This window comes from Otolemur garnettii, unplaced genomic scaffold (assembly GCF_000181295.1).
Source record: "Otolemur garnettii isolate 467f Iridium unplaced genomic scaffold, OtoGar3 scaffold00061, whole genome shotgun sequence".
In the NCBI taxonomy this organism is placed as follows: domain Eukaryota; kingdom Metazoa; phylum Chordata; class Mammalia; order Primates; family Galagidae; genus Otolemur; species Otolemur garnettii.
In genome coordinates, this window is record NW_003852456.1 from 9,403,434 (window position 1) to 9,410,788 (window position 7,355).

At 47.9% G+C, this 7,355-nt stretch overlaps 1 long non-coding RNA gene across 1 annotated transcript; it reads right to left on the reverse strand.

The window, feature by feature from the left end:
• Positions 1 to 410: 410 nt before the first annotated feature.
• On the reverse strand, positions 411 to 6,451 carry LOC111726328. The gene is made up of 3 exons (XR_002774133.1): positions 6,384 to 6,451; positions 5,926 to 6,036; positions 411 to 508 (listed from the first exon to the last, which is right to left on the reverse strand). It is a non-coding gene; the product is annotated as an uncharacterized LOC111726328 (long non-coding RNA).
• Positions 6,452 to 7,355: the final 904 nt, after the last annotated feature.

The following is a 7,355-nucleotide window of genomic DNA, read 5'->3' on the forward strand; positions in this document are numbered from 1 at the left end:
GTTGCATCACAGCTCACAGCAACCCCCAACTCCTGGGTTTAAGCAATTCTTTTGCCTCAGTCTCCCAAGTAGCTGGGACTACAGGCTCCCACCACAAGGCCAGGCTATTTTTGGTTTTTTTGGTTGTAGTTGTCATTGTTGTAGGCAGGCCAGGGCTGGATTCGAACCCACCAACTCTGGTGTATGTGGCTAGCGCCTTAGCTGCTTAAGCTACAGATGCTGAGTCTAACAGGTAGACTTTGATGCTTCTCTGGACTTAGGCCAAAGGGAATTGTCCTAGGCAGGGATGGAAAAATGGCAAAAGAGGCTCTGGCTCTCACAGGAGACCCTCACCCCTAGAACCAGGCACATGCACACTTTTCCCAGCGTGGTCTGGTCTACCATGTACCTTGGTCAGTCTGAAGTTTGTCTTTCTGGAGTTACAGGCAAATGGAGACTGGGAAAGCGAAGACCCCTGGGGAGGGGGGGGTTGATTTTGGTTCTACATCCGGTGAATGATGTCCACCTTCTGTCAGCAAAACAAAAAGCCATCAGCCACACCAATTTATAGCAAAGTCCCCAAATGTGTTCTGAATGGAGTTATATGCCTCTTTCTACCCAACCCATTTCTTTGTTTGAAATTGGATGCTTTCTTTGCAAGCAGAATGCAATCCCATTTTTTTGTTGTTGTTGTTGTTCCTCGAGGTTTTGGCCTGTGTTCACTTAGCTGGGCACTCACACAAGTATTAAAAAGAAAACCATTCTCTTCTGGAAAACGGAACAAAATAGCACCTCTCCAATTGTGGTGCAGATATGTAATCCATAACAACAAATGAGCCCCTTGTGCTGCGCACTTCCAGCCAGCATCCTGCCTTCTCTGTTTATAACTCTTCTGCTTGCAATTATTTTTATTTTAATTTTCTGTCACTTTAACAGAAACCAGAGCCTTTCCTTTTAATGTTTTGTACACACCATGTTCATTTTGATAAGATGTTCTTTCCTATCCTCTTTTAGCTTGCCTTTCCTTGTTTAGAGTTCTGTATCAGGAGTTTCTAATATTTCTCCCTCTTTTTTTAAAGAACTTGTCCCTGTCTTGCTTTATTTGTTTGTGTGAAATTTAGTTTGAAAGGAGATCAGAGAGAGCAGGAGGGGGTTGTAATAAGAGAATGACCGAATGACCCAAAGGCTGATTATCTATCATTAACTGGAGACTCGGTGTACCCAAATTACCAGAGAGACCTCGGTCTGCGGGATCCTTACCCAACCAGAAAGGCAAAAAGGGAATGCACACACTGAAACTGCCTCGTGCCATCGCTCATGTAACATTTTCTTAAGGAGTTTTCCTTCAAAACTCAAGTTCAATTCGGTAGATAAATGTATGTGATTCTAATATGTTATCTACAGGTAAAAATCTCTGCCAAAGACTCCCTTTAACGTTTCTGTAACTAACTTTTTTTGTGTTGTTTCGTTAGAAGCAAAATTGCAGTTAATTGTCTAAGCTCCAGAGAATATTGAGAAATCAAGCCAAGCTGCTTTTGATCTGCTCGTACTGCTAAACTGGAGCCTTGTAAAAATCGAGGTTTGCCATTAATATTGACAATAAAAGTGTTTCTTTTTGTTAACCTGAAACCTAACCATCCTGGTTCAAGTCCCTTGTCTATAAGCAAAGACCTCAGAAGAATGTAGAAAAGGTTTGGAAGAAACTGTCAGAGCTAAAGAAATCCATCTATGTGAGTTTGCAAAGGAAACTATAGAAATCTCCAGGAATCTGAGCATACTGCAGTCCCAGCTACACAGGACCATGCCAGGGCTTCAAGTCACAAGCAAATCTTGCCGCCACATAAACGGTTTCTACAAATCCCAACATTTAAATTTCTATCTGCATTCTGATTTTATTCTGAACTCCAAACTACTTTGCAGGCTAATTCAAGTTCACTGCTTATTACTTACTATTTCTATAAGACATGATGCAAACTTATATTCACTTCCTCATTTGAATGTTGAAAGATCAATTTCCCCCAGCTTGAAAGAAAATATTGCTGGTGTGTAAATGAGTTGCTGTAAACAATAATGAATATTTAACATAAATGCTGCTGATGCTTACATCAGTTTTGTTCTAAACTCCATATGTTACTACCAGGTAACAAAGATTAGCAAAGATCAATTTACTGGACCTCTTAGGATTAGTATAATTACATTAATAATACCGCCCATGTATATACACCTCATGTGAGGCCTTCCACAGGATTAGCTTATGTTCTCTTGTTGTCTGAATAAGTATTTTAGCTTTACAGATAGATTTAGGTACCTAGCAAAATATCTAGTTCTCCCTTATCAATAAACAGAACAGCAACATATCTCCCAGTTACAGTAAAGATCTAGTTATTGATTATTTGGAGAAAATGTAAATTCTACTGGATAAGATTGGATCTTGAGATTTTTCTTATAAAGCAGTGTCTGTCTCATTCTTCTACACCAGTCTCAGGTTGAGTGACAGGGGAAAAATCTAGTAAATTTAAACACTTTTGGAGGGCAAATTATGAGGGAGAAAAGGACAGAAGGATGAAGGAGGAGGAAGGAGAAGAGGGAGAGGAGGAGAGAATACACAGCACCAAGTAAGTCATGATTTTAAATCTCCACTGACTTAACTGTTTTCTGATCAGATCTGGGCTGACGGGGTTCATAAACAATCAGCCCCTCCCGGCCATCATTCAGCTGTACCAGCCGCCTCCTCCTCCCATGTCCTTAGATCTGCTCTGCTTGGGGAAGAGGGACGAGGGTCCACTCCCCAAATATCCCAGCTCCAGCCCAAGACCCCAAAAGAAACTGCTCAGAAGAAATGAAACCTCATAAAGTCCAAAGTAGTTTTTCTTATTCTTCCTTTTTGAAATAAACATGTAAAAGTTCAATCGAATTCCATTCTCCTTTGTAGAATCTAAGCAACCCTGGGAGAAGCACCCCTTTTCTGGAGCCACTGTCACTTGCCATGTCTATTGACAACTATTTCTCAAAAGGAAAACAAGAAAGGGAGGGACTTTTAGAGGGAGACTCTTGCCTCAACTAAAACAGTATCCCTTGCTCTGGGTGTCCTAAATATTCTGGGACTAAAAATGACTCCGTCCCACCCAAGTGCAGAAAGGAATGAAGGGTTAGGCAGGGTTAGGGTTGTGGCAAGAAGCACTGTCCTTGCAGCAGGTGGGGCTGAAGTTACACCTTCCAGGAAATATTTCTTTTCTGTCACCTTCCAGGTTTGATCATCTTCAGGGGGTTAGCATCTTGTGAGATTTATCTCATATAAGAGTATTATAGCAATTTAGTGGAATGCGCAGATTCTTTTCTACTAGGTTGGTTAATAAAACAAGGCAAAACAAGATTTGAAAGACAATAAAGGGAATCCAGCCATAAATCCCATAAATGTGAAGTGTGTGTTTACAGCCCTCTGGCCTAGCTCTTTGTGGGTCCAGTTTATTTTGAGTTCTCATGAGCACAATACAGGATATAAATTGCCCTTGCTTTCAAAATCATGAACACCCCTAAAAAATCCACATTTTCCCCCAAAAGGGACTAAAATGGGTTTTTTAAATTGTGGTTTAAATCAGATTGATTGTAACAGTGATATCTCAGAAGACCAAAATGTTTGGGAGGAAATGCGTGGCCTCTCCCTTCGAATCTTCTCAAGGGAAAGGAGGAAGAAGGGAAGAGACACGGGCGCAAGATGAATGTTTGGATCTGGTTCTGTCTATTTTGCAGACCTCTGACACAGAACCACATCCTCCTAAACCTGGGTTGCTTCCCCGGGACACAGTCTCCAACCTGAGTAAGGCTGATTTCAGCTCAGGCTTTATAGGAGAAGCAGAAAGAACCTCTCTCTGGGATTATTCCCACGGCCCCCAGGGAGCATCATGGCGCCTCCCTGGGCCACTCCAAACTTGTGCATCAGACCAGGCCTGGGGTCCCCAAACTAACATGTAGGTGGGGATGCACCTCTATGTTTCTTCTCTCATTTCCCCTTATCACCCCCCCCACCCCTAAGATGCAGAGGCCACCTAAATTTGGGGCATCTTGGCCTCACAGCTTTCCAAAGGAGCAGGTCAGCTAACCTAGCATCCTGGGAAGCCTGGAGCAAAACGTGTCCAGGGATGCTAAAAGGAAAACAAAGATGCATCTGATTGTTTATTCAGGGCAGAGTCCAGCCGGTCAAAGTCAGCTCCCTGAGCCAGTCACTACAGTTGGGGATATCACTAAAGTCCACCCATTAGTTTCCTCTTCAAGCTGCCTGCAGGCCATCTCCCATAGGCTGTGGTCTCTGGGTTTGAGGATCTGAGCTACTTGAAGCCTTACCCCCACCCCCACCCAGAAGATAGTAATTGCCTGATAACGGTGCTGACAGTGAGGGCTGGTATTCAGATTGGCATCTCTTACAATTTTTTTTTTCTGTCCCAAATTACCCATTTCTTTCCTTACTTGGGATGCTGTCTGGGGCCATGAAGCTATTTACTTATTTTCTGTTTTGATTCAAAGAGTCTGAGAAAAGCTAACAGTGGCAAATTCTGAAGTCTCGAAACTGAAGACTGCCTGGAGGGGACAGAGCATCCCACTGGACAGCCCCACAGCCGGCTCTTTCTTCTTTCATCCGCCCAAACTCCTTCTAAATATCCCAAAACTCCCTCTGGATCTAACAGCAAGCAACCAACTTCTTTTCCTGAAATTTTATCTTTCCTAGCCCCCAAGTTTAACCATCTAACTTGGCCTGCCTGCCCCTCAGCCCTAAATGTCTTTTCATAAACAGGCTTTTTAAAAATGTGTCAAATTTCAAGAGGATTGAACTACCAGTACTTAGTATTCAGGGTTCGTCTCTGTCTGAGTAAACACAAACACAAACACAACCACTCTACCTGTCCTTCAAGAACCAGGCCTTAAAAAAATAAAAACAACTCTCCTAGTCCTCAGAACTGCAGACACCCCCCACTCCCGCTGGGGATTTGGAGCTGTGGAAGTCCAAATGCAAGCTCTGGGTCCTCACCCACAAAGCTGGTTCCAGCAATGCCCCACCCTGGGTTCACTGCCTCAGGACTCTCTGCCGGGCCATCCAGGGAATATATTAACCCCTGACTGAGAGGACAGGGCCTTGCAGCTACTCCCAGCCTGGGCTTTTGCCTCCCTCTGTCCTACTGCCCAGCTGCGGCCAGCCTAAAAAATATCCCTCAGTCAGCTGCCCAGGGACCCTGTTTAGTGGCTGACAGGGCCGGCGCTGAGTCACCGGCAGTCCTGGGGCGGCGCCCTCCTTGCCCACGGAGAACAGATCCTCGGTGATCAATCCGGCAAGGCAAAGTCTGTCCCTGCGCGGAGTCTTTGACGGAGGCCTCTTTTGCAGCCTGGGGCCTGGCCTCCAAAGACCGACGCCCAAGGTGGAGTTGTTGGTTTCTTTTGGGTCACTCTGTCCAGGCCCAGAGGCGACCATAGGGTAGGACTGGCTTGTGCACACTCAGCCCCCAACTCCCTCCCCGTCCTTTACAGCCCGCAGACCGTGTGGACACTCTTTCCTACACTGAGCTGCGCCCAGCGGGAGCTGCACAGACGCGTCAGCCTCCCTCCCTCTCCACTGCAGGCTGTCTCAGCTCCTGCCCTTGACCCCCAGCCCCGCGCCGCCTGCAGCTCTCTCAGAACCCTGGTGCCCCGCGGCCGAGTGACTCACGAGCGCAGATCTATTTTCCGGTATAATGCGTTCAAGATCACGGAGGCCAGCAGTCTAAACATCCACGAGCCGTCCTCCCGGCCTGCCTCTTAAACCCGAGTTTAATGGTTCCCCTCCGATAACTAAACCTGCCCTCCACAGATGCCCGCTTTTATGGAGGAGGCAGGAATGCTGAGATATATTTATATGTTTGTTCATAAAAACGGCAAAATAAGCTCTGAACACGCTGTAAAAAATATTCAGTTACTTACCAAACAGGCCAGTGAAATCAGGGGCGCACCGATGCTGGCCACACCACGGATTCGGGCAATCAGATGCCTCCACTTGGAAATCGCCCGAGGTCTTCGTTGTGGCCGGTGTCCCTGAGGATGTGGAAATAAGAGCATTTACAATCCGGGGACCCGGGGAGACTGTTCGCCCTGGGGGGAGAGGGCAGCTCAACAAAGATCCCCAAACGTTGCCTCAATAACCTGAACACCACCCCGCAAATGGCGCGGATTCGAGTAACGCAGAGAGTGAGGAAATCGCCACCGAGATGGCGCGTTAGAAAGCCCGCGGACAGGTCACAGCCGCGCCCTGTCCCGGCCCTGCAGCCCCAAAGTGCACGAGAACGCCTATTTTCTTGCCTCAGCTAGCTACAAAACACTCCGAAAAGCATTATCTGCGTTATTTTTTTAAAACCAGAAAAGAAAGCAGAGTGATACTGTACCTGGTTGAAGACTCTTCAATATTTGAGCCTTGGGGGGGAATATTTTAATAGCGAAACATCTGTTAAACACTTGCATTAACCTCTGGCTGATAAAAAGTTTTTTTAACCCTGCTTCCCCCCCTTGCCCCCCGCCTTCCCCAGTTTTAATTATCTTTTGGTCAAGAACAGGCAGCCAATCCTGGGAGGGGACCTCGCCAATTAGCAACCAGGACATCAAAAAGTTTTATTGCGGAGAGCGCGAGGCGCCGCCCCCGCCGCCCGGGGATTGGCGTGGGGAGCCTCTGACGACATATATTAACCCGAGCGGCCCTAAAGATGTTAGCTGTACATGGAGACCTTTCTGGGAAAATCTGCTGGCTCCCAACACGTCATCCAGCCCAGGAGAACCGCCGCCTACACCCGGGAGCGTCCTCGGCCACAGACCCCCTCCGAGAGCCCCAGCCACCGCCTCTGAGCGCCAAGGCGCACTCAGAGCCCCAGATCCTTGCCTCGGAGAGGATCTGAGAAAATGGATGCGCTGAGACCTCTCTGAAAAACCTCCGAGAGAGCCGGCGAGGGGAGCGAGGACACGTTACTCGCAGCTAAAGTCACATTCAAGGACCCAAAAAGCAACAAGCAACATTTCATTAAAACAATAAGCGCCCACGAACCCTGATTGGGCAGGTGGGGGAGGGGACGAAGAGGCGGGAAGGGGAGGGTCGCACCAGCGAGGTGGCCCAGCCAAGAGCAGCCGACTCCGCCACCTCCCCGCAGAGCCTGGCCGGCTCCTCCAGCCGAGGCTCAGATTCGCCCCTGGATTGCGGGTCCGCGCCAGCACCGCGGCCGGGCGCGAAGGCCCAGGAGCCTGCGACGCGGCGCCGCGGGAGCCCGGGCGCCTTTGCATGAGCACGAAAGGATCCCGCTTCCGCGCCGCAGCAACCGGGCAAGCAGGAGCCGGAGCGCCGGCAGTGGAGCTAGGCGGGAGCAGGCGAG